This window comes from Mauremys mutica, chromosome 26, assembly GCF_020497125.1.
Source record: "Mauremys mutica isolate MM-2020 ecotype Southern chromosome 26, ASM2049712v1, whole genome shotgun sequence".
NCBI lineage: Eukaryota > Metazoa > Chordata > Testudines > Geoemydidae > Mauremys > Mauremys mutica.
The window spans coordinates 12,299,371-12,326,972 of NC_059097.1; the positions used below are offsets into that span (position 1 = coordinate 12,299,371).

The window sequence follows — 27,602 nt, forward strand, 5'->3', positions numbered from 1 at the left end:
GAAATTCGGCTTAGCCCTGAGATAAAGGAGAAGTTGTTTTGTCTTCAAGGTCATGAATTAGTGCGGACTATGCTAAGTGCTAAGTAAAAACTGCTTCAGCCCCAGCTGGTTGTGGAAAATAAAAAAAAAGGCAAACCAAAAAAGCAGTATAAGTTACAAAACTGAGATTGCATTTGCAAAGCTTAACGGTTCAGTGAGATCCAACAGTTTTTGCAACCCTGAAGCCGGACAGGCAGCTGACCTGAACTGGAATCTCTGAAAGAGACGCCACAGGATTCCAGGGTGTAAAGGAACAGCCATCCCAAGAGTGGAAGCATGTTGGAAATGCTGGACATGCTGTATACAGGATAATCTCCCGTCCACCTATTTCCCTTCTCTGAACATTATACACAGACATGCCAGTCTGGATATGTGTAAGTATTACAGTGGCTTAAGGCTTGGGGCATTCATATTTTTCCTGAGTGATGTGGGAGTGTTCCCAATACTCTCCATTGTTGTTTTTATTATTTTTAATGAAGCTTTAAAATTTGCTTATATGCTCTGTCAGTCTGATCACCTTACATAAGGGATAATTGGTAACAGAAATTTGTCAACAGTTTGGTGAGCAATAGAGAATTGGGAAGCCCTGTAGAATTTACACCATCTGTCTGTTTTACCCTTGTTATTTTGTGTTTGCTTTGTTTGGTATTGTTGGTATTATATGATAAGGATTGCATGATTATAGGTGAGCTCTAATAGAATAAGGAAACACTATTTGGTTTTGGTGCACTATTTAGCTTTGGCTCTGTTTTGTTTAACCGGTTACTGATGTTTTTCTGCTCTGTTCATTTGGGCGTTAGGTGTGTGAGCGGAACTGAACTTCTCGTTCGTAATTCCTCAGGGTGGAAGCCATGTGGGCGATGAAGCTCTGAGGTTGTCCTGAGATTTTACAGTCCCGCGCCCCCCCCCCCCCATAGCGGACAATATAATAGCAGTAGAAAAATTTGGCTTAGACTGTAATTTTCTTTGTTTTTTGTGTAATTTTCTTTTCTGTTTAAGTGTCAGCAGACAAATGGGTGGGTCTCTGGGTAGACCCCAAAGGGGTTTGGATTATGTGTTAAGTGAATGGCCATGTATTTTTGCCCAGGTGGCAAGCCTTACTAGGGAGGACTTGGGTAGTCTTGTGAGTAGAAATGTTTTGGGGAAAAGACCAGAAGGGAGGGGCTAGTTGAGAAGCTCTCCCTCCTAGCTGAGAACTGGTTGTGGAACAAGCTAGTGTCCATGGACGGGACGATTCAGTGAGGAAAAAAGGATCGGGCCCAAGCGGGAAGGCAACAGACAGAGAGATTGGAAAACAGGTTGGAAACTTTTGAGGGTGTAGTGGAAAGAAGGAGTAAGTGAATATAAGCATGAGGATTTCAAATACTCAGAAGGATATTTGGAATGGTGATTTGCATTGGTAAAGTGGCTGTTGGAAGGAAAAAAAGCAATTGATTTTTAAGGGAAAATGAAAAATTGACTCTGTGTTTGCTGGGGGGAACAGCACTTGAACTTTGTGAAAAAGCTAAAGAGAACAGTTTTTTGGTGTCTTTGACATGTTTGTGAATGAATTCAGGCAAAGAAATTATTAGATTGCACTCATTTGGCTATGAATGATTTTGTTAAATCAGTTGAAGACTGTATACAGTGCTATGTAATGAAAATTTTATTAGGCTCTACAGGCACTATAAGTGGTGATGTTTTCTTTCAGTGTTTAAAAGCAGGAGTTAAAAAATAAAAACAAGCCGGAGAGCATCTGTGTTAATGCAAATTAACTAACTGATAAGGTAGAGGCCGCTGAACCAGGGCTGTCTAAGAAGCAACATACGAGAAAATATGGGGTAATTCCTCTGTTTTGCCTAGAATCAACAAGAGTATTTGTATATTTTTAAGTATTTAACTGCCCCGAAGGGGTGGACCTCTGTTTTTGTCTTTCAGATAATCAAAGAACATTAATGCCAGCTGCACAGCATTCAACGTACTATGATTTACTGGCAGTCACGATTATGTTGTGTGTTCTATGTTCTGTTTTGTGGTGTTTTGCCAAAAGTTGTTGTGTTTAATATTTTCATGAGATGGTCTGATTTGACATCAAGCGAAAATGTTGCATTGCAATGCAGATACTTGTTTTGTTCAGCTTAGAATACAAAGTGTTTGGTTACATCAGAAATTGTGATATACTAAAGTCTAATACATTTCCTTAAGTAAAGGAAAGAAACTACATTGGCCAGATCTTTTAATTGAGAATTGTTGTTAAAATTTGCATACTGACAGTCTTTGGAAGCAAGGACATGAAAAGTTAACCCACTCCCCATATTGTACGAGGGATCCTTCTGGCTACCTCAGACTTTTAGCCAGAGGGCTGGGGATGGTGGATAGCTATTGGACTAGAAGTTATATTAAGTGAACTTCTCAAAGTGGGTGTGCTTGTCCTGGCTTGTTCTTCCAAAGTTCTGTAATAAGGTTATTTTAGTGAAAGGGTATATGTGGCATACATTGAATGATAATACTTCTGTACTGTATAACGGTACTGTTTATGTGTTCATGGTATGAAAAAGGTGTATAATTGAAGAGTAAAAGTTTCCTTTGTAGGTTAAATGAAGAAAAACAAACAAAAAAAAAGCCAAGTAGAGAATGGCTAACATGCGCTGGCCCCAGTCAAGGACACCGCTTGGCTGCTTACCAAGGGAAGGGGTGGGGGAATGGTTGTTGCAGTTACACGAGATTGGTGTGCAGCGGCCAGCCCACTCTCCTCCTTGGGGACCTTTTGTAAATATTCAGATTGATTTTATTTAAATGTCTACATGTTGTGGTTATGAATATGTATTAGTTTTAGTTGATGTATTTACCACTTGGGTTGAAGCTTTTCCCTGCAGGACAGTAGATGTCTTTGCTTACAGATTTTGTACCACGTTTTGGCATCCCTGTGACTATCAACAGTGGTCGTGGAACTCACTTTACTGGACAGATTGTAAAGGAGTTATGTGCAACTCACTGCCCTCACCACCCAGAATCTGCTGGGACAGTGGAACACCAGAACGGGATTTTAAAGAATAAAGTGGCCAGATGCCCTTCCTTTGACACTGATGTGTATGAGAACCATTCCCAATCGAATGACTGGACTTAGCCCTCCTGAAATTTGACAGAACACCCAATGCTGACTACCAACTGCACCCCCACTAACCCCAGCTCAGATGGACGTTCATTTGCTGGATAACATAATGCTTAAATATTGTCAGGCACTAATGAAATGTGTTAAGTCTTTTTATACACAGGTGATGGAAGCACTACCAAAGGATCCTGTGCAACCTTGCCACTCGTTGGAACCAGGAGCCTGGGTCTACATAAAGATCCATTAGCGAAAGACTGCCTTGGCTCCATGCTGGAAAGGCCCTTTCCAAGTCCTGCTGACTACCAACACCGTTGTGCAGTGCCACAGACTGACTGCTTGGACCCAGGATTTTCACTGCACAAAGACCCCTCCACATCAGGAGAATTTTCCTATTGATGATTAGCCTATTCTTTCTTCTAGTTCTACTGTGCTTCTGGACAGCAGGGAAAAAGCTCCCTTGACCACTGACAGACCAACTGTGCCTTTAGACTTTTCTAGAAAAGAGCACAGCTATTACAGGGTGATATGTGCTGGAAACCTCTCCCCTGTAGGATGCTAAACCTCGATTGTTTTGAGAAAGAAGAAGACACACTCACTCCACTGACATTGCCAAAGTCCAGGAATTCCTGACTGAAAAGGACATTGAGAACTGACCCTGGTGAAGAAACAAAGAATTGTACACTGGCAGGAGGAAATTTGTGGGACCCATGCTTGGGACTGTGGTATTAATTGGATTTTGGGGTTTATTCTACAGGCTGCGCCCTGTGTTCTGGATAAATCCTTCAGTATGTATTGCCCTCCCTACTTGGATTTTACCTGACATTGCCCTTATCCAGTTTTCTACATACCCAGATTGCTCACAAGGGGCTACCATTAGATTAGCACAACAAAAAGGCCTGGGTTATTTCCTCTGGACAAAAAGGGAATTGACCAGATCCCTGTGGGCTGGGTTATTTCATCTGGCCGATAGTGTAGTAGCCATTTGGACTACTCTTCCAGGCCAAGAACGTGATAAGAAATTGGGGCAACTAGAAAAGGCCACTAGTCTTATTTTTGAAGCTCAGCTATCTTCAGTACAGGCTGGAGTTGCTGAGTTACATGTAATTTCCACCCTTAGTTCTATGACCCAGAAGGAGACTGACAGAGATGGTATTGAATATCACTGAGGCTGGGAAGGCATTGCAGTGGGATCTGGACCAGACTTGGCCCACTGCCCTTCCAGACACGTCAGGAGTACCATCTGATCTGTGGTCATGCAGACATACTTGGACACTTTCTGGATGGAAGTGTGGACATTCACAGTGCTCCTTCCAAGCATATGGACCGGTTAGGGTGGGTGTGGGCTCCCACATACCGAATCCTGCTGGGTCCATGGGGAGGATGCCTGTGGGACTGTAATTGTTTACCGAGACATCTGGGGAAATTAGACCACCTGGTATCTCCAACTGATTTCTAGACAGTACCCCTAGAATGACACCTGACATTTTGGATAAGAATAGAGAGTCAATGGACATTTTGGCCGTTAGAACCACCACAGCTCAGTGTATCTATAAACTGAAGCTAGGGGAAGTTGTCACTGTTTATGACAATATTTGTTGAGAGGGTGGAGGTCAAGGAACTACCCTGACGGGACACCCATTTTTTTTCAACCTAATGATAGCTGTGTGTGCGTTAATGCCACCACTTTACAAGATATACATATTGATCTTACCACTGCTGCAGGCAATTATATCATTTACTGGCCTGCAGATAGAATGCAGATAGAATATTGTAAGTAGCTCTTGGATTTTAGGTATATTTTGATTGGACTAGAATAATGCCTGATCAGTTTCAAAATTTGCTTTCATTGTTACCAAAGGTTCAAAGAATCTCTGAATTGCAAGGGCAAATTCCCATGCTTTAGAATATATATCAAGATGGAAGGAATGCCTATCATACAGCTTATAGAGTGTTTACTTTATGTACTAGGTATGATGTTTTGTGCTTTGTGTTCGCAATTGTACAACAGCCCCATTATATTATTCCTATGGGATTGTTATTGTTTGTAATGTTGTTAGTTAATTTAGGATTATATTATTGTTGTTGTTGTTGTAAATATTGTAAGAATAGCAATACCTTTTATGTTCATGCTAATTATGCATTGTCATTACGTCCCCTGACGGTTGACATGTTTGCTGTAGAATCTGAGGTCCATGGTTTCATGCGAATTGAGATTTGAAATTGTTTGTTGTACTAGAAGTACAAAAGGGGGGAGTGTGGAAGCCAGTAAATAATTAACAAGGATTTGAAGAGATCTTAATGAATGTTAGTTAGCAAGAGTCAGGCCATACTGTAACCTTAATGACGTAAGACTTGTAGGAGCAAAGATAGTGCGAGGCGACAGGACAGGAACTGTGTACAAAGTTATTATGACCTTGCAATCACTAACCAAAATGCAGGCTTGCTTTTCTTAGGATTGAGACAAATAAGATAAGCCTTTTTGCTATGTATAAACAAAATGTAGTTGTTGCTTTTTACTGTCTGTATTATTGCTAGAAATTGTCTGTAAAAGGTATAAAGGCTTGCTGTAATTTTTTACCAGTGGAGAGACCTGTCCAGGACCCTGTGTCCTATGGCACTCTCTCCCTCCATGGTAATTACTGGAGAAATAATAAAGTATTTGATTTTGCTGCATCCAAACAAAAAGTGAGAACTGAGTTTTTCTTCGACAACAGGGATGTTAAATGTTATTATATTATGCCGTTTATTTCGAGCAACTGCAGTTATTCGGGAGAGTACAGACAGGCAGAGTTTCCCCTCCCGAGGTAGGTCTCGGTTAGATAAACAATTAAGGCAAGCATTTATACCTCTTGCGACATACACTGAGGAGCAACAACTGCATTTTGTTTGTACATATTCCTTTCTGATAGCTTACTTCTCTCAGCAATTTCTGCTACAATCTGCATTCTATTCTTATCTAACACAAGGTCGAAAACCAGCATCTCTTACAGTTCTTTTCTGCTCGCCCACGCCCTGCTTGGAAGTCTCCCGTTATTAGCTGTTAGTTAGCCTGGTAAATATCAAGTCCCTGAGAAAACACAGTTATACGAAGCAAAACAAAATCACAAACAGAAATGTCATTGGAAATTCAAAAATTAAAAAGGAAAATGCAATTCCCATCACTTCATTGTATCTGGGCCATTCCTGTATCGAGAGTACCCGCTAAGGGCCCTGTGTGCTTATGGGAAACCTGGAGGAACTCATAGCAGAGCCTGCACATGAAACTCAACTGCTCCCAGGTGCCACAGTAAAACCCTTCCCCTGCTGTGATATTGATGATTTTATGAAAATATGCTAATGAGTGTGAATATAATGTAACTGGAACATGCTTCATGCAAAAGGTCTCTTGTGCAGTATCATTACAAAGCTTATTATCTACTGTGTGTGTTCAGCCTATTTGTATGAACCGATCTTTCCTGTATCTGAAGCTAGAAATATGAACTATAACTCTGAGGTCCTGTTGTAATGATGCAAAGTGTGGGCCATTATTAGTGGTTTGGACTCTTGATGGCTCCCATTAACCAGGACAATTGACTGGAGATGACTCTGTCCTGCACCATCTGTGAGTCAGGCCAGGAATAATGAAGGCTTGGGGTCTCACAGGGCATGTGACCATGTCACCTGGTACAGGAATCCATCTTAAACCTGGGGCTTTTCCCCAGGAGAGAGACAAAAGATTCCTGCCTTGTACCAAAGCTGTTTAAGGGGGTGGAACAGAAAGAAAGGTGGCTGCAGTCATGAGAAATCCCCTAGCTACCACCTGAGCTGGAACAAGGACTATACCAGGTGAAAAGATTGGGCCCAGACAAGAAATAAGTCTAGTCTGCAAAAGAAGCTTATTGGAAGATCTCTGAGGGTGAGATTTTATCTGTATTGAGTTTCATACTGTATTAGTCTTAGACTTGCATGTTTTTGTTTTATTTTGCTCTATGGAGAATACAAACTCCACAGAGAAGGAAAAGTTAATGCCTTAGAAAAATCTGTGTGTGTTAGAGTGTCTAGGAGCCACTCTCCTATAGCTTCTTTTGTCTGATTTCCTTTAGAAAATCTGAAGCAGGGAGCAGAAAACCATTGTCTTTTCTGAGGTGTGAGCTCAGGACCTACTGAGTATGAGACTGACATGCTGCCAACTATGCTAAGAAGGCCCAGGAAAATGTTTAGGCTCAGTGCATATAGGATCCTCCTACAGCAGTGACTGGAGCAGGGAAGGAACTGGAAGAAGCAGAGAGATCTGGTGCCCACAGAGCTGTCCTGGCCTCTTTCTCAGCAGCAAAGAAATCAATTTGCCCTTCCAGTGAACAATCTGCTGGAACTAATGGCAGCACAGGGGGATGTTTCTAAAGTATGCACCCACCTCTACATTTTAGAACTTACTCTCCTTTTTCTAGTATAGCACTTTGTATATGAATTAGGCAAAACAAACTACACAGGTAAGAGAAACAAGGGCTTGAGAGAAAGCTTGAACTCATAACCCCAACAGGTGGCCCCTCTGCACTAACCCGTTGCACCCCTGAAGATGTTTTTTAAACACATTTGGGAAGCAGGCAGTTATCAGTCTCTGTGGTTCACACCTTTGCCTGGTAATTGAAAGGCTGCTGGTTCAAACTTATTTCAAGATGCGGCTTTTCAGCGATGAGACTCCAGTACATTTTAACAGGAAGAAAATCTCCTCTATTCTGGCTTTGCCCCATTTGACTCCTTCTGCCCATCTTCTCCCCCTCCCCCAGTCTCTTTCCTTCCCCACTGGGGCCATGCAGAGAGGAGCCCCAGTCAGTCTCTGTCACAGAGTCTGTATCCCATAACGGGTGGGTGGGTGGGTTTACTTTAAAACACTGATAATGGGGAGTGGTGTGCGTGGTTAGGGGGAAAGGATGGAGAACTAACAGTGGGGCACAGAGAGATTCCCCCAGATTTGGGAATTTCCCCTGCTGCCCCCCATCAGCCAGCTGTGAGAAGAACAACTGTGGTGGTGGTGGGGTCTCCACATGCTGCCCCTGCCCCAACTGCCAGCTGTGGCAATGGGAGCTGCAGGGGTGGAGTCTGCGGGCAGCGGTGCACAGAGACGCCCGAGGCCCTCCCGCTTATGGGCTGCTGCCAGAGGTGGGTGCACGTTGCTTTTGGGAGATGCCAGAGGTAAATACTGCACCCCTCACCCTCTCCTGCACCCAACCCCCTGCCCCAGCCCAGACCCCACAGCTGCACCCAAACTCCCTCCAAGAGCCTGCCCCCCACACCCACTCCTGCACCCCAACCCTCTGACTGAGCCCAGACCCTGCACCCAAACTCTCCCAGCGCCCAACCCCTCTCCCTCCCACACCCAAACTCCTTCCCAGAGCCTTACACAGGTGTGTGGGGCAGGACTTGGTCCCATTCTGGGCACCACCAAAAATTATACAAACCTCCTGCCCCTGTCCTGCCCAACCTTCTGCTGATGCACCTCAGCCCACACCCGTGCAGGGTTTGAAGCTTTTGTTGCTTAAATTCCAGGACACGGAGGGATTTCAGCTCCCCTTTGCCCAGAGGGAACCTTCACCCCACTCCTAACCAGGTTCTTGTCCATGGGATCACTGTAGGGGGGCTGGGTCCCTCGGTGTCTTTTCTCTCTCTAGGACAGGCCAGGGTGCAATAACTGGGGGCATCTGAGCACCCAGGACCTTCTGTGGGGCTGCCATTCCCCTTCCCCTTCTGTGGTCCCATCTGCCATTGACTCCAGCCTTTTTTCTATCCATCGTCAGCACCATCCCAAGCCAGCAGCACTCGCCTCAAAAAGACAGAGTCCAGTGGCACCTTACAGACTAACAGACGTATTGGAGCATAAGCTTCCGTGGGTGAATCCCACTTCGTCAGATGAATGTAGTGGAAATTTGCAGGGGCAGGTATAAGTATGCAGGCAAGAATCTGTCTAGAGATAAGGAGGTTAGTTCAATCAGGGAGGATGAGACCCTCTTCTAGCAGTTGAGGTGTGATCACCAAGGGAGGAGAAACTGCTTTTGTACTTGGCAAGCCAGTCATAGAATTCCCACTCCATTCATCTGACGAAGTGGGGATTCACCCACGAAAGCTCATGCTCCAATACGTCGGTTAGTCTAGAAGGTGCCACAGGACTCTGTCGCCTTTTACAGATCCAGACTAACACGGCTACCCCTCTGATACTCAAAAAGACAGTGTCCCCTGCTGGGAGTAAATCACTGACCCCTCTCCTCCCTGAGCACTGACTGCCCTCTGTTTCCTTGCCTCTCAGTCTGTGCAGATGGGACCTTTCCCTCCAGTGCTGGAGGATTCGCCCTTCTCATCTACCCTTGTCCCAAGCAGCACAGCAGGTGGGAATCTTAAATGTACCAAGGTGACTTAGGAGCAGAAACACAACCCCCCCCGCCCCCGATCTTCCATGCAATTGTCACTTGCTCCTCACTGAGCAGGACTGAAACTGGTGCAGGGAGACTGGTGGGCCACATCCCCTCTGGGCATGAGCAAAGCAGCAGGGTGAAAAAAATGATGATGGAGATGCTGGGGATTGAACCCAGGGCCTCATACACGCAAAGCAGGTGCTCAACCACTGAGCTACATCCTCTAGCAGGTTGTGTTTGCTATGGGTTACACTCAGAGCCCTCCTGTTTCCAGAGCATCCAGTGACCTATAAGCGTCACGAGAAGCCCATTCCCCTCTCTGAGGACCAATCCTGCTCTCCTGGAGATGACTTGGTCATAGGGGTCACTTTTCAGCAGGGCCAGATTCTATGTGTGGGGCAGAGAGAGTGGGTGCCCTGGTCTCAGGGTGCAGAGATACACTCAGCCATCTGCCCTGCATTGGGTTGGGGGTGCTGCAATCCCCTGCTGCAAGGTCATGGTGGGGGATGCTATGAGCAGCTCAACACCTCACCCTGGTGGCAGAAGTGGTGTGAGGAGCTCCAGGTGTTTCTAGGATCTGCTATTTCCACCTGCCTGTAAACTCCAGCCTTCCCCAGCACATTCACTGCGGTGCAATTGGGTCACTGTTTCCATGGATGAACAGCAAAGAATGGCTCCCAGTTTCCCTTCTATTGCCAGCAGGATTAGCCTGTGTCAGTGGTTAATGAGGTGGATCTAGTTGTAGATTGTTATTCGTTCCCCACCTTGACAATTGACACAGTCCCTTTCCCAGGCAGATTCCCAGCACCTCAGTGATCCCGGTAGCAGGGTTGGGTCCTGAGCTTTTCAGGGTTCTTTTCCCCTCCACCTGGAGTGAACTCAGCTTTTTCCCCATCCCAGACAATCCATGAAATAACAACAGGAGCATAAAGAAAGAGGGGAGGGAACATCTCACGGCCAGGGCTGGATGTGCCCAGAGCCCCCTGCTTGTCCATTGTTTCCATGGAATTTGGCCTCCTGCTTTGCACAAGGGACAGAGAAAGATCTTGCTGTTCCTGTGTCTGTGCAAAGAAAATTGTGCTTCTGTATGAAAGAGAGGCGGGAAATGGCCCCATGATGGGGCAATAGCCTCAGGGTTAAGAGCAAAGGACAATGATGGGAAGGTTCACAATTGACTCAGTAGTTGCATACAAAGGTGCACGTTTGGCAGTTACATTGGGAAATTCTGGCTCCTTCTCAGGCTCAGGTTGGCCACCCCGGTCTAGGTGTAGAAGTGACAACATTTAAACTTGAAAGAGGGGCCAATTTCCCCATCATTTCACACCTTTACACCCAAACACGATGACTTTCTGAATGAACCCTCCTCGTTCAGCCAGAAGATCTTGGGGTGGATGTAGGAGTCACTGGGTAAAATTCTCTGGACTCTGTTCTGAATCAGGTCATAGAATCATAGAATCTCAGGGTTGGAAGGGACCTCAGGAGGTCATCTAGTCCAACCCCCTGCTCAAAGCAGGACAAAACCCAACTAAATCATCCCAGCCAAGGCTTTGTCAAGCCTGACCTTAAAAACCTCTAAGGAAGGAGATTCCACCACCTCCCTAGGTAACCCATTCCAGTTCTTCACCACCCTACTAGTGAAAAAGTTTTTCCTAATATCCAACCTAAACCTCCCCCTCTGCAACTTGAGACCATTACTCCTTGTTCTATCATCTTCTACCACTGAGAACAGTCTAGATCCATCGTATTTGGAACCCCCTTTCAGGTAGTTGAAAGCAGCTATCAAATCCCCCCTCAGAGCAGAGGTACCTAGTGATCTAGTCTGGCTGTAAAATCTATAGATCAACACCATTAATACGAAATTAATCCTCAGAAACGGCTGTTCCTCACCCAGACCCCAGCAAAGGGCTCTCCAAGGAAGAGGGCTGTTGAGGAAGGAAAGAAGGAAGACGTCCTTCTCCCCCTGGAGGAACTGGGCTCTGCGCTTTGGACAGAAAGGAGGGGAAGGAAATGGCCACACGATGGCAGCAGAACCTAAGAAATGAAACACAATAGGCTTATGTCCACACTGCAATGAAACACCCGGGGCTGCCCCCATACCAGCTCAGGCTCCCGGGGCTTGGGCTGTGGGGTGGTAAATTTGCAGTGTAGACATCTCGGCTCAGGCTCAATACCAGGCTCTGATACCTCATAAGGCTGGGAGGGAGAGTAGCAAGTAAAAAAGGTAGAACGGCAGTGGAGTATTACCCTGGTCTCAATGGCATTTCTCCATCGGTCTGTCTGCTCTGGGGCAGGGACAATAACACGTCCTGCTGCATTCGTTATTTCAAAGGGGGGTTTAGTATTTTCATTCTCACACATGGTGCACGAAGCAGGACTCAACCCTCGGCATAAACTAAACGAGCTGCCCACAGATTCTGGCAGCCACAATGAGGCATTTGGTGTGAGAGCTCAGACCTGCCCCTGTCCCACAGGGACGGGGTCATCTGTGAGGGGACTGGGCCACTGACCTACCAGCTCCTAACTCCCAAACTTTCAGTAATATCATCAGTGCCTGTGAGTGTAATTTAAACCATCAAAACAGTCATAGTGGGCTAGACCATAGTCTGGACTTCGGGTCTGGAAAAGAGCTGCCACAATCCATAGACCAGGTTGTTATATAACATGCACATGGATTTTAACCCTTCACATACAGTAATGGGAAAGTTCTTGGTTTAGGCTTGTAGCAGTGATGGAATAAACTGCAGGTTCAATAAACAGCTGGGATGGGTCATTCAGTCCTTTGTACAGAGCTTCAGTTTGTAGCAAAGTCTCTCCAGAGGTATGAAGCAGGATTGAAGACAAGATGGAGATGATGCATGAGCCTTTTATAGTCTCTTGCCATGTGGTCTTTGCTTTCTTTGTCCCAAGGACACTCTGTCCAGCACGTGGCATAGAAAAACCTTAGAGTTCTGTCCATAGGCAGGTCCCTGCAGACCTTGCTGAGTTACAAGGCGTATCTGCCTTCTCTCAGTGGGTCGATTGTAGAGCTGATGGTCTTTAATGGGCCATCAAGCAGGCTAGGCAGAACTGACACCAACTTGTCTGGCTAGGGTGTTTCCCGGAAGCAGAGCACAAGTTTGAAATATGGACAGCATAGAGCCAATACTTATAACATCAACTACAAAAATGATACACATCTAGAGATGGCATCATTATAATCAACCAATCAGAACCTCTCCATAGACCCCTTACATGACAACCTTTCTACAATATTGGCTGCAAATATAGAACAGTGGTCGCAACGGTGATCTATACAGTTACAGATTATGTCAGTAACGCCACAGGAGGTGACACGGCATCAGTGAGACTGATACTGGAATACTGCCTCCAGATTTGGTGTCCTCGTTTGAAAAAGATGTTGTGAAATTGGAGCTGGGGCAGCAAAGAGCCACCAAATGTCCTGAGGGCTGGAGAAAAATGCCTTCTAGTGAGCTACTGAAAGAGCTCAACCTGTCCAGCTTATCAAAAGAAGATTGAAAGGTGACTTCATTGAAGTCTTGAAGTGCCTTAATGGAGAGAAAAGATTGGATATTAAAGGGCTCTTTAATCTAGCAGAGAAAAGCATAACAAGACCCAATGTCTGGAAGGTGAAAAGAGACAAATTCATATTACAACTAAGGCACAAAGATTCAACAGTGAGGATGATTGACCACAGGAACAAGCTACCAAGGAAAGTGGTGGATTCTCCATCTCTTGATGTCATTTCATGAAGACTAGATGCCTTTCTGGAATGTGTTTGCCCCAAAAGTAGCTCTTGTGTCATACAGGAGGCCTGTGATATGCAGGGGGTCAGATTAGATGCTCTAATGGTCTCTTCTGGCCATAAAGTCAACTCCTTTCTGAAAAACTGAGTGTAGCATTGGGAGCAGTGTCTGATGTTTCCCTGTCTAGCCGGCTTGCTGCCTAGAACGAACGCTCCTTGAGTGGGGTGATCCACAGAGAGTAGCTCAAACCTCCAAAGTGCCTGGCTAGGGGCAGGACATTGGCGCAGCAAGGAAGGGGTGTGGCAGTGACATCACAAAGGCCTTTTGCAGGACCTCAGACTATTGGTCCAAGGTGGTGGGGAGGTGGTGACCTCACAGAGAGATGCTGACATCAGCCAGGCAGGACAGGGGCGAGGGGCCAGGGAAACCTCAGAGACCCCTGTGGCTTTGCTTCAGCAAGTTTCCTTCTCCAGGTCTCTCTCTGAGGACTGAGAGAGTATTCGGGTTCACAGACGTGAGCGCCAGGAGGAACCTCTTTCGAGTTTTCTCCTTCCCTTTTCGTGATTTTACTAGAAAACAGCCATCCCTGTTTAGAAGGTAAGAGCCTCCTGGAGCTTTGAAACCTGTTCAGTCTGATCCATCTGGTGACAGTTGAATTCTAAGCATGGAAAACACCAGCTTAAGGAGGCAGAAGTTTATTGCGCACCTGGGATTTTGTCCCTGAGAATCACTGGGGACATTAGGTTTTGTCCTTTTTGTTTCCCCTTTTCCTCCATCCCTCCCTCTCTCCTTTCTCTTCATTTCTTGCTTCTTTTGTCCTTTCTCCTGTTCTCCTCCCAACACCAGGAGTGTGTGTGTGTGTGTGTGTTGCGGGGAGTGCTCTGCAGCTCCCACTGTGGGAGGTCCACCCAAAAATGTGGGGCTGAAATAGTGCTCGGGCAGTGATCCCCACCAGTGACCTGGGCCATCCTTTGGGCTCTCTGGTGAGAACCCTCAGCCTCCCGTCCTCAGTCTCTACCCTGATTGGCTGAGCAGGGGGTTATTGACAGGGAGGAGACTCAGGTCCTTGTTGGTCTCTTTTAAGACCAAGGAAATAAGTCAGAACCAGTTCTGTGTTTGATGAATTTTGCTGCTTCTCTGCATTAATGGTCTCTGAGCAGTTCATGATTCTCTCTAACATTGCAGTTCTCCTCAAATACTTGCTGAATAATTCCTGTGCACTGTTGTTGGTTTGGAGCTCATCTGAGAGCACTTTATTCAGGTCATTCAATGTCTGAAATTCAAGATCCAATGGTTAGATTGAAAATCAGGGCTCTTGGGTCCTATTCCCAACTCTGCCACTGACTGGCCGTGTGACCTAAGAGAAGTCAATTCTCCTTTCTCAGCCTTAGCTTCTCCCTCTTTCAAGTAGGGATAATAATGATCTGCTCCTACCTATCTCAACACACTCACTCTTTCCCAACACACACACTGTCTCTCCCCACACACACACAGTCTCCACACCGCAGTTGAAAAGCAGCTGGTAATCTAGTAAGATGCCCATGGAACGGTGGGATAGAGAAACCTGCATCATGTGATGCTGTACCAGCCCGTGAGGCATTGCAAACCCTTCCCAAAACACCCTGCAGCTAGTTGCACAGTGGGATAGTTACTCACAGTGCACTGCTCTCTGTTGCCATCCAAGAACTGCTAGCATGGATGTGCTCTGGTGACACAAGGGGCATAGGGAGGACATTCAATAGCTGTTTAGTTAAAACACTTTAACTATAGCAGCAATGCCAGGGGGTTGGTGGCTCCTTTCTTTCCTCACCCTGGAGTAAACGCAGCTTTTTATTCCATTCTTGATGTTTCATGGAATAACAACAGACGACCGAAGAAAGACATGGACAGGGTGGGTCTCAGGGGAGGGGCAGAGAGGTTCGAGCGGTGGGCAGAGCAGGTCTCGGAGGTGGGGGCAGTGGGCAGGGCAGGTCTCAGGGGAGGGACAGAGGTGAGAGAAGTGGGCAGGGTGGGTCTCCAGGGAGAGGCACAGAGGTGTGGGTGGTGGGCAGGGTGGGTTGCAGGGACGGGTCAGCGAGGTGGCGGTGGCGGCTGGTGGGCAGACCTTGTGGTAGGGGGTGGAGAGGCACGAGCAGCAGGCAGGAAGGCCTTGGGGGAGGAGGGGAGCGAGCGAAAGGTGGCTCAGCCGTCCTCAGCCAAAGAGGAAGAGCGGGGGTGGGAAGTGGCCAAACAGGAGCAAGGGGGGAGCACAGGTGGGGCCTCAGAGAGAGGAGAAGGGTGGGGGGGGCAGTGCCATGGTCTGGGCACCAATGGGCCCCCCACTTCTAGGGAGCTTCCAGCGCTCACACCCAGCCTCCCCAAATGCAAGAGCCCTGGGCCACCTATTCTCTTCATCTTCACTAACCAAGCCCCTCCCCAAGCTATGTTGATGGAAGAAGCCCTCCTGTTGGCACAGCGCTATCTGCACCGGGGTTAGGCTGATATAACTGCATTGCTTAGGGAGGTAAATTTTTTACACCCCTGAGTAATGTAGTTACACCGATCTAATTTTGTAGTGTAGACCTGTCCAAAGAACCTTGGGAGTAAAACTTCACCTGCTCCTCTGCTTTACTGAATCCAAACAGAAGCAAAGCTTGTCAGGCGCAGATGGAGGTTGGCAGAGAGTCAGGTGTGTGCAGACATGATCCCTTCAGCAGCTGTAGGCACCGTGGCTTAGCTGGCTAAAACCACTGTTTTGTATACAGGAGATCCTGGGTTCAAGTTCCAGTGGTACCTTACTGAGTTGCTTTTGGGGCACCTGGTATTCGCTGCTGTCAGAAGACAAGATTCAGAGCTAGATGGACCTTCGGCCTAGCCTAGTGTGGTTTTTCTTATGGTTTGAATTACACTCACAGGCACTGATGATAGAGTTACTGAAAGTTTGGGAGTTAGGAGTTGATAGGTCAGTGGTCCAGTCCCCTCTCAGATGACCCCGTCCCTCTGGGACAGGGGCAGGTCTGAGCTCTCACACCAAATGCTCATTGTGGCTGCCAGAATCTGTGGGCAGCTCCTTTCGTTTATGCCGAGGGTTGAGTCCTGTTTTGTGCACCGTGTCTGAGAATGAAAATCCTAACCTGCCCTTTGAAATAACAAAAGCAGAAGGACGTGTTTCTGTCCCTGCCCCAGAGCAGACAGACCAATGGAGAAATGCCATGAGTCCAGGGTAATACTCCCCTGCGGTTTTACCATTTCCACTTGCTAAACTCCCTCCCAACCTTCTGGGCTCCTGGAGCAGGGGACTGAGCCTGAGCCAAGACACGGACACTGCAACTTTACAGCCCAAGCCGCATGACCCTGATTAATGTGACACGGGCCAGTCGTGGGTGTTTCATTGCACTGGAGACGTAGCCTAATGTTATGTCTGCACTGCGATTAACACACCCAGGGCACCTGTCGCAAAGCCCGGGTCAGCTGACTCAGGGTTATGCGGCTTGGGCTGCAAGAGTATAAAATTCCAGTGCAGACAGATGGTCTTGAGCCCAGTCTCTGAGACCCCACGAGGGGTGAGGGTTTCCGAACCCAGGCTTCAGTGTGAACACAAATATCTGCACCACAGTTTTTAGCCTCTCAGCTTTAGCTTCATGAATTGGCCTCTCTCCCCCACAACTCCACACCTGTAAACACATCTGGAGGACAAACACTGTTAGGTGTGAGAAGTATAAACTGTTCAATATGTTCAGTTAGTTGGTTAATAAGATGTTTATGAAGTAAATTGAAATTTAATGTGGATAAATGTAAAGTAATGCATATTGGAAAAAATAACCCCAACTATACATACAACATGATGGGGGCTAATTTAGCTACGACGAGTCAGGAAAAAGATCTTGGAGTCATCGTGGATAGTTCTCTGAAGATGTCCACGCAGTGTGCAGAGGCGGTCAAAAAAGCAAACAGGATGTTAGGAATCATTAAAAAGGGGATAGAGAATAAGACTGAGAATATATTATTGCCCTTATATAAATCCATGGTACGCCCACATCTCGAATACTGTGTACAGATGTGGTCTCCTCACCTCAAAAAAGATATTCTAGCACTAGAAAAGGTTCAGAAAAGGGCAACTAAAATGATTAGGGGTTTAGAGAGGGTCCCATATGAGGAAAGATTAAAGAGGCTAGGACTCTTCAGCTTGGAAAAGAGAAGACTAAGGGGGGATATGATAGAGGTATATAAAATCATGAGTGATGTTGAGAAAGTGGATAAGGAAAAGTTATTTACTTATTCCCATAATACAAGAACTAGGGTCACCAAATGAAATTAATAGGCAGCAGGTTTAAAACAAATAAAAGGAAGTTCTTCTTCACGCAGCGCACAGTCAACTTGTGGAACTCCTTACCTGAGGAGGTTGTGAAGGACTATAACAATGTTTAAAAGGGGACTGGATAAATTCATGGTGGCTAAGTCCATAAATGGCTATTAGCCAGGATGGGTAAGAATGGTGTCCCTAGCCTCTGTTCGTCAGAGGATGGAGATGGATGGCAGGAGAGAGATCACTTGATCATTGCCTGTTAGGTTCACTCCCTCTGGGGCACCTGGCATTGGCCACTGTCGGTAGACAGATACTGGGCTAGATGGACCCTTGGTCTGACCCGGTACGGCTGTTCTTATGTTCTTATGTTAAATCACTGGCTTTAAAATAAGATCCAATCTGGAGCATATGAACTATTGACCCCTGGACTCCATCTCTGAGAGGGGACTTGTTTACCATCAGGACACAGGCTCAAACCGGTTTTTCCCACCAAAACCAGCCCTCAGCGTTCCATCTCCTCAGCACTTTTCCTGCCACAAAAGTGATATAAGGACGTGTTCAGCGCCTGCGCGGGGCCGTCCCCCCCCAGCGACGGCCCGTCCACGGTCGGGTCTTCCCAGCGCTCCCGAGCCGGAGAGTGACGAGCCCCCTCGGTCCCGCCGTGAGACTGAGGAACAGGAGGCCCGTCACCGCCATTCCTGCCGTCCTGCATCCCTGGTGTCCAGCCTCCCACAGGGCCTCCCTGCCAGCGACGAAACCCACCCGTCGTCTGGACGCCCCAGTGCTCCTGTTGGTGCCACTAGGCCTGAGTAAACCAAAGTTGTGACTTTGGGCCTGAAGTGAACCAAAGTTCTTACATGCTGTGAACTTTAACCAGCCTAAGATGCTAACAGACTGTAAGCAAAATGTGTAACTGTCAGCAATCTCAGCTTGCAAATGTAGGAGTTTGAAACAGCAGAAGCGGCGGGGAGGAGGGGGAGAGGGGGAAGGAAAATCTGTATGCGTTTGTTCTGTGAAGGCCACAGATAAGCTTGTGCATGAGAACCTTTTTTAACACGCTGAAATGTAATGCCTAATGTAGCTGCTGCTGGGAAGGGAGGGGTGAGGGGGAAAACCGAACAAAAGGCTTACACAAACAAGTGGGGTATAAATGCTGGGACCCCGCCTGCGCGCAGGTGTGCAGGATTTGAGAAGGCTTTTCTCCCTGGCACCTTTCTTTGGGCCCAAATAAACCTGGTTTTGCTTCTCCACCCTGGTGTGATAATTAGTGCGACGCACACCAGGCAACGAACCCTGCTGTTGCTCCGCCTCTGGCTCTTTGAGCCGGCAACAGTTTTGGCGTCCCTGGGTGGGCTCGAGGCAAAATTGTGCCTTGCCCGGACTCCTCCAATGGCCGGTGGACGATGGTCACAGCCGATGCCTAGCGCGCACTGGTGTCTTTACCGGGGGCCTCGGCAGAGATGCGTCAGGCTGACCTTGGAGGACACAACGGTGCAACGCGCTCAGATAGTGGAGAAGCAGTTGTGGGCGACGGTGAGGAACCGGTCCTATGAATAAGGTAGGAACAGTCCAGTGCTGTTAACCTTTTGTTTGCCTGTTAAGACCTGGGGACGCCCAGTGTCTTCCCATAGGTATGGGGCAGGAACAGAGTACAGACAGGGTATGGTGTACACCCTTAGAATGCATTCTGGCGAATTGGAAAGTGTTTGAATCAGATCCATTGACTAAGAGTAAACTGAAAAGATTTTATACAGTAGACTGGCCTCAGTATCAGTTAGAGAGCCAGGAAAGGTGGCCACCAGAAGGATCACTTAATTACAACATGATCCTTCAATTACTTCTGTTTTGTCAGCGAGTGGGTAGCTTCTGAAGCTGTTTGTATAGAGAGCTCTTGTAAAAATCCCCCATCATATGCCCCAGAGCTGCACTGGGAGTAGGACTGTCCGTGGGAATGTCTGTCTCTGTTGGGCTCATGCCATCTGAACTTATTGACTGTGCAGCAAGATAAGATGCATCGTGGTAATAGGAAATAATGGTCTTGGTGTGTGTGTGTGTGTGTGTGTGTGTATACCAGTGTGAGTGTCCGTTACCGGAAGACGCCCAGAATACCCTGTGAAGCGAATGCTCATGATCAGGAATATTCTAACGCAAGCCCGGTAACTAGTGGATCTTTAGGAGATCCGACCCACAGTGGGCTGACTCGGCCTGGCATCGTCCGGCGAAGAAGCTGCCTGGGTCTAGGAATGTGTGAACCCATCTTCCCTCCCCCCCTTCCTTTCCGTGTGGGCTACTGACAGTCTGATCATCTCACTGGATGCAATCAGAGTAAGCGGCGCCGTCTCCCAGAGACTAGCCGACGCTCTTTGCTGAAGGGAGGTGTAGGAGAGTCATGGTCATCCCCGTTAGTCTCTCCTGTGTGAGTGTCCTGTAGGGAGAGATCCTTAGTTTATGAGCCGCTAGCGCGGACAGGGCACCCTCTCTGTGTGTGTAAGTGGAAAATGGGGGAGGGACAGTCTAAACATTCTACCTCACCCCCTAAGGGTACCCCAGCATAGTACATGTACGTACATTATGGTCCTAAAACCTGCAGGTATTTAGAGAATTGGAATCTTCACATGCGTGAAAATCCATCTAAACAGTGCCCATTAGAAGGTATCTTCAATCTAGATAAGATCATATATCTCAGAGGAGCTTTTAATCACCAAAGAAAAGCCTCTGACACAGTGTGAGCAATTTGTCTAGGAACGGGTTAATTTGAAATTCAGCTTAGCCCAGAGATAAAGAGAAGTTGTTTTGTGTTCAAGGTCAAGAACCAGCACAGACTATGCTAAGTGCAAAGAAAAACTGCTTTCAGCCCCAGCTGGTTGTGGAAAATAGAGACAGAGGCAAACCAAAGGCAAACCAAGTTACAGAACTGAAATTACATTTGCAAAGCTTAACTTTCCAGTGAGACATGTGTGAGTATTAAAGTGGCTTAAGGCTTGGGGCATTTATATTTTTTTCCTGAGTGATGTGGGAGCATTCCCAACACTCTCCGTTGTTGTTTTATTATTTTTAATGAAGCTTTAAAATTTGATTATATGGTGTGTTTTCTTCCCCCAATATCCTGCAGTGTCAGTTTGATCACCTGACATGAGGGATAAATTGGTAACAGAAATTTGTCACAGTTTGGTGAGCAACTAATAATGGGGGAGCCCTGCAGAATTTACACCATCTATCTGTTTTACCCTTGTCATTTTGTTTGCTTTATTTGGTATTGTTGGTGTTATATGATAAGGATTGTATGGTTAAAGGTGAGCCCTAATAGAATAAGGAAACACTATCTGGTTTTGGTGCACTATCTGGTTCTGGTTCTATTCTGTTTAACCGGTTACTGTTGTTTTTCTGCTCTGTTCATTTGGGCGTTAGGTGTGTGGGCGGAACTGAACTTCTCGTTCGTAATTCCTCAGGGTGGAAGCCATGTGTGCGATGAAGCTCTGAGGTTGTATTGAGATCCTACTGTCCCGCCCCCTGTAACGGACAATGTAATAGAAGTAGGAAAAATCTGGCTTAGACTGTAATTTTCCCTGCTCTCTGTGTAATTTTCTTTTCTGTTTAAGTGTCAGCAGACAAATGGGTGGGTCTTTGGGTAGACCCCCTAAAGGGGTTTGGATTGTGTGTTAAGTAAATGGCCTTTACGCAATGGCCATGTATTTTTGCCCAGGTGGCAAGCCTCACAAGGGAGGACTCGAGTAGTTTTGGGAGTAAAAATGTTTTAGGGAAAAGACCAGAAGGGTGGGGGCTAGTTGAGAAGCCCACCCTCCGAGCTAAACTGGTAGTGGAACAAGTTTGTGCCCAGGATAGGGACGATTCAGCGAGAAAAGCAGGATCGGGCCCAGGCGGGCAGGCAACAGACAGAGAGATTGGAGAACAGGTTGGAAACTTTTGAGGGTGTAGTGGAAAGGAGTAAGTGAGTATAAGCATGGAAATTTCAAATACTCAGGAGGATATTTGAAATGATGATTTGAATTGGTAAGTGGCTGTTGAAAGGCAAGCAAGTGATTTAAGGGAAAAGCAAGTGATTTTTAAGGGAAAGTGAAAAGTTAACTCTGTAGTTGCTGGAGGGAACAGCAGTTGAACTTTGTAAAAATGCTAAAGAGAAAAGTTTTTGGTGTCTTTGAAATGTTTGTAAATAAATTCAGGCAAAGAAAATATGGGGTAATTCTCCTATTTTGCCTAAAATCAACAAGAGTATTTGTATATTTTAAGTAATGATTGACTGCCCAGAAGGGATAGACCTCTGTTTTTGACTTTCAGATAATCAAAGAAAACTAATGCCAGCTGAACAGCATTCAACATATCATGCATTTACTGACAGAGTAACAATTATGTTTTGTGTTCTATGTTCTGTCTTGTGGTGTTTGTCTTGTGGCCAGAATTGATGTGTTTAATATTTTTATGGGATGGTCTGATTTAAAATCAAGCGGCAGTGTTAAATTGAAATGCAGATACTTGTTTTGTTCCACTTAGAATACAAAGTGTTTGGATATATCAGAAAAATGTGATATACTAAAGTCTAATACATTTTCCTAAGTAAGAGAAAGAAACTTCATTGGCCAAATTTTTTAATTGAAAATTGTTATTAAAATTTGCATACTAACAGTCTTTAAAAGCAAGGACATGGAAAGTTAACCCACTCCCCATATTGTACATGGGATCCTTCTGGCTACCTCAGATTTCTAGCCAGAGGGCTGGGGATGGTGGAAAGCTATTGGACTAGAGGTTGTATTGAATGAACTCATCAAAGTGGGTGTGCTTGTCCTGGCTTGTTGTTCTAAAGCTCTGTAATAAGGTTATTTTAGTGAAAGGGTATATGTGGCATACATTAAATAAGACTAATGCACTGTGTATGTGTTCATTGTTAACAAAAGGTGTATAAGTAAAAGTTTCCTTTATAGGTTAAAGGAGCAAAAAAAATGGGAAAAGGAAAAAGAATGAGTTAACTGAGAAAAAAAAGAATAGCTAACATGCTAAAAATAAACTGGCCAAGATTTGTGCTGAGACAAACTTAAAGTGGCCAGATGCCCTTCCTTTGGCACTGATAAGTATAAGAGCCATTACTTGGCTAAAAACCAGAAAAAGGGGGGGACTTAAATTTGCCCATGCAGCTATAAAATTTGTAAAATCTGCAAAGACACTAATGCAATGTGTTAGGTTTCTTTTCTCACAGGTAAAGAAGAAACAACCCTGTGGTATTAATTGGATTTTGGGGTTTAATCTACAGGCTGCGCCCTGTGTTTTGGATAAATCCTTCAGTATGTATTGCCCTCCCTAATTGGATTTTAAATGACATTGCCCTTATCAGGTTTTCAAATCACTTCTACATACCCAGATTGCTCACAAGGGGCTGCCATTAGATTAGCACAACAGAGGGCCTGGGTTATTTCCTCTGGAAAGAAAGAGAATTGAGCAGATCCCTGTGGGCTAGGGCCAATATCTTAAAAGCCAAGAACATGATAAGAAATTGGGCCAACTAGAAAAGGCTACTAGCCTTATTCTTGAAACTCTGCTATCTTAAGTACAGGCTGGAGTTGGTGAGTTACATGTCATTTCCACCCTTAGTTCTATGACCCAGAAGTTACTGACAGAGATGGTATTGCATATCACTGAGGTTGGGAAGGCATTGCAGTGGGATCTAGTATGTTTAGAAATTCAGAATTTCCTGAATGACCAGCTGATGGCCATTCCGAGTGATCTTGAGCACCAGACTTGGCCCACTGCCCTTACAGATGCATCAGGAGTACCATCTGATCTGTGGTCATGGAGACATACTTGGACACTTTTTGGATGGAAGTGTGGACATTCACAGTGCTCCTTCCAAGCATATGGACCGGTTAGGGTGGGTGTAGGCTCCCACATACCGAATCCTGCTGGGTCCATGGGGAGGATGCATGTGGGACTAAATTATTCACCAAGACATCTGGGAAATTAAACCACTTGGTATACCTACCTGATTTATAGTCAGTGCCCCAATCCCTTAGTTGTTAAATGAACATTCCACTCTTTTGTCCATGCGTTCATTCCTGGGTTGGGGGTGACTAAGCTCAAAAGAGCAGTTGTACATATATCTGCAAAGCTTCATTGCTTTTTGTCTTTAAAGTTTGAGAAAACTCGCCAAAAGTTTGTTGAGTATTCTCAAAGGGGGGAATTGTTGGTGTCACTAAGCCTGAGTAAACCAAAGTTGTGACTTTGGGCCTGAAGTGAACCAAAGTTCTTACATGCTGTGAACTTTAACCAGCCTAAGATGCTAAGAGACAGCAAGCAAAATGTGTAACTGTCAGCAATCTCCGCTGTCTCCGCTTGCAGATGCAGGAGCGGCGGGGAGGAGGGGGAGAGGGGGAAGAAAAGTCTACATGCGTCTGTGCTGTGAAGACCAGAGATAAGCATGCGAATGGGAAGTTTTCTAACACGCTGAAATGTAATGTTTAAAGTAACTGCTGCTGGGAAGGGAGGGGTGAGGGGGAAAACCGAACAAAAGGCTTACACAAACAAGTGGGGTATAAATGCTGGGACCCCGCCTGCGCGCGGGTGTGCAGGATTTGAGAATGCTTTTTCTCCCTGGCACCTTATTTGGGCTCAAATAAACCTGGTTTTGCTTCTCCACCCTGGTGTGTTAATTAGTGCGACGCACACTGGGCAACGAACCCTGCTGTTGCTCAGGCTCTTTGAGCCGGCAACAAGAAGCTGCTGCTCTCTGCCCTCCCCTGACGCAGCCCGGCTGAGGAAAGTGACCTGGATGCAGGGAGGTCGGATGATGTCCCTTCTCGCCCCCCTGCCCCTGCCAGGGAAGGCTGCTGTGTGGTGTCTCCATGGCTGCACTTTCAGTGATGCAGGTTTCTCGATCCCATTGTTCCAGGGGCATCCTACTAGATAAAATTGAGCAAGAAATGCTTCCCAGTGGTTTTTAGGACTGGAATTGCTATTTTCAACACCCATTGCCATTTTTTTTCTAGTTTTGTTTGTTTAAAAGGAAGACAGTGATATTGCACTGGCAAATTCCCCATAGAAACAAAGAATAATAAAGGCACCTCAACTTTTCCTCATGTATGGAGGACAGTCTTATAATATGCATCCAGAGATCCTCCAATCACACAAGCTGAAAATTGTTCCACTTTACTGCAGCTCTGTACCCATGCGGGAACCAGTCTGTGTTCTGTGCACATCCAAAATTCCTGCTGAATGACCTGCCCTGGGAGCAAGTTACGAGTGACCCAGGGCTGGGGCAGAAGGAGGGTGCAGATGGTGGGGGGGAGCCCAGAGCTGGGGCGCCAGGGGGTGCGGGTGGAGGGGGGAAGAGCCCAGGGCTCGGGCAGCAAGAGTTATGGGGGGGAGCCCAGGGCTGGGGTGGGGGCAGCCAAATTTTTTTTTCCTTGGGGCGGCAAAAAACCTAGAGCCGGCCCTGCCTTCACGCACTGTGAGGTAGGTAGGAGCGGATCATTATTATCCCTACTCCAAAGAGGGAGAAGCTAAGGCTGAGAAAGGAGAATTGACTTGTCTGAGGTCACACAGCCAGTCAGTGGCAGAGTTGGGAATAGGACCCAAGAGCCCTGATTTTCAAACTAACCATCAGATCTTGAATTTCAGACATTGAATGACCTGAATAAAGTGCTCTCAGATGAGCTCCAGACCAACAACAGTGCACAGGAATTATTCAGCAAGTATTTGAGGAGAACTGCAATGTCAGAGAGAATCATGAACTGCTCAGAGACAATTAATGCAGAGAACAGCAAAATTCATCAAACATAGAACTGGTTCTGACTTATTTCCTTGGTCTTAAAAGAGAACAAGGATCTGAGTCTCCTCCCTGCAGGGGCGGCTCTAGGAATCTGGCCGCCCCAAGCATTTTGCCGGCAGGGCGGCAGGCAGTCATGCCTGCGGAAGGTCCGCCGGAGCTGCCTGCCGCCCTGCCGCCCTGCCGGCAAAATGCCGCCCCAAGCGCGCGTTTGGCACGCTGGGGTCTGGAGCCGGCCCTGCCTCCCTGTCAATAACCCCCTGCTCAGCCAATCAGGGTAGAGACTGAGAACGTGAGGCTGAGGGTTCTCACCAGAGAGCCCAAAGGATGGCCCAGGTCACTGGTGGGGATCACTGCCCGAGCACTATTTCAGCCCCACATTTTTGGGTGGATCTCCCACAGTGGGAACTGCAGAGCACTCCCCTGCAACAGATGAATCAGACTGAACAGATTTCAAACCTCGAGGAGGCTCTTACCTTCTAAACAGGGACGACTGTTTTCTAGTAAAATCACTCAAAGGGAAGGAGAAAACTCGAAAGAGGTTCCTCCTGGCGTTCACGTCCGTGAACCCGAATACTCTCTCAGTCCTCAAAGAGAGACCTGGAGAAGGAGACTTGCTGCAGCAAAGCCACAGGGGTCTCAGAGGTTTCCCTGGCCCCTCGCCCCTGTCCTGCCTGGCTGATGTCAGCATCTCTCTGTGAGGTCACCACCTCCCCACCACCTTTGACCAATAGGCTGAGGTCCTGCCAAAGGCCTTTGTGATGTCACTGTCGCACCCCTCCCTTGCTGGGCTAATGTCCCATCCCTGGCCAGGCACTTTGCAGGTTTGAGCTACTCCCTGTGGTCACTCCACTCCAGGAGCGTTCGTTCTAGGCAGCAAGCCGGCTAGACAGGGAAACATCAGACGCTGCTCCCAATGCTACACTCGTTTTTTCAGAAATTAGTCGACTTTATGGCCAGAGGAGACCATTAGAGCATCTAATCTGACCCCCTGCATATCACAGGCCTCCGGTATGACACAAGAGCTACTTTGGGGGCAAACACATTCCAGAAAGGCATCTAGTCTTCATTACATGACATCAAGAGATGGAGAATACACCTTATTACAATATTTGTGCCTTAGTTGTAATATGAATTTGTCTCTTTTCACCTTCCAGCCATTGGCTCTTGTTATGCCTTTCTCTGCTAGATTAAAGAGCCCTTTAATACCCAATCTTTTCTCTCCATTAAGGCACTTCAATGAAGTCACCTTTCAATCTTCTTTTGATCAGCTAATCAGGTTGAGCTCTTTCAGTAGCTCACTAGAAGGCATTTTTCTCCAACCCTCAGAACATTTGGTGGCTCTTTGCTGCCCTAGCTCCAATTTCACAACATCTTTTTCAAATGAGGACACCAAAACTGGAGGCAGTATTCCAGTATCAGTCTCACTGATGCCATGTCACCTCCTGTGACGTTATTGACATAATCTGTAACTGTATAGATCACCATTGCGACCACTGTTCTATATTTGCAGCCAATATTGTAGAAAGGTTGTCATGTAAGGGGTCTATGGAGACGTTCTGATTGGCTGATTATAATGATGCTATCTCTAGATGTGTATCATTATTGTAGTTGACGTTATGAATATTGGCTCTATGCTGCCCATATTTCAAACTTGTGCTCTGCTTCTGGGGAACACCCCAGACAAGTTGGTGTCAGTTCTGCCTCGCCTGCTTAATGGCCCATTAAGGACCATCAGCTCTATAATCGACCCATTGAGAGAAGGCAGATACACCTTGTGACTCAGCAAGGTCTGCAGGGACCTGCCTATGGACAGAACTCTAAGGTTTTTCTGTGCCATGTGCTGGATAGAGTGTCCTTGGGACAAAGAAAGCAAAGACCACATGGCAAGAGGCTAGAAAAGGCTGATGCCTCGTCTCCATCTTATTTTCAGTCCTGCTTCATACTTCTGGAGGGACTTTGCTACAAACTGAAGCTCTCTACAAAGGACTGAATGACCCATCCCAGCTGGGGATGTTCCGGAGACTTGATTTGAACCTGCAGTTTATTCCATCACTGCTACAAGCCTGAACCAAGAACTTTTCCATGACTGTGTGTAATTGATACCTTTAAAAATTTTAACTCTCATCTCTATTTATTTCTTTTTATGAATAAACCTTTATATTTTAGATGTTGTAGGGGAAAAATCCAGTGTTATCCAAGGCCTTGTAGGCCCAGGCCTCATGTCAAGCTGCCGGGGCCGGCCAGACAAGTCAAGCAGGGGGGCACGGAGGAAACAGTGGAAAGT

General features: G+C 46.5%; 1 protein-coding gene and 1 non-coding gene across 2 annotated transcripts in view; both read right to left on the reverse strand.

The window, feature by feature from the left end:
- Positions 1-27,602, reverse strand: part of LOC123356632 — a 1,710,063-nt gene that overhangs the window by 1,532,136 nt on the left and 150,325 nt on the right.
- On the reverse strand, positions 9,669-9,740 carry TRNAA-UGC. The gene has a single exon. It is a non-coding gene; the product is annotated as a tRNA-Ala (tRNA).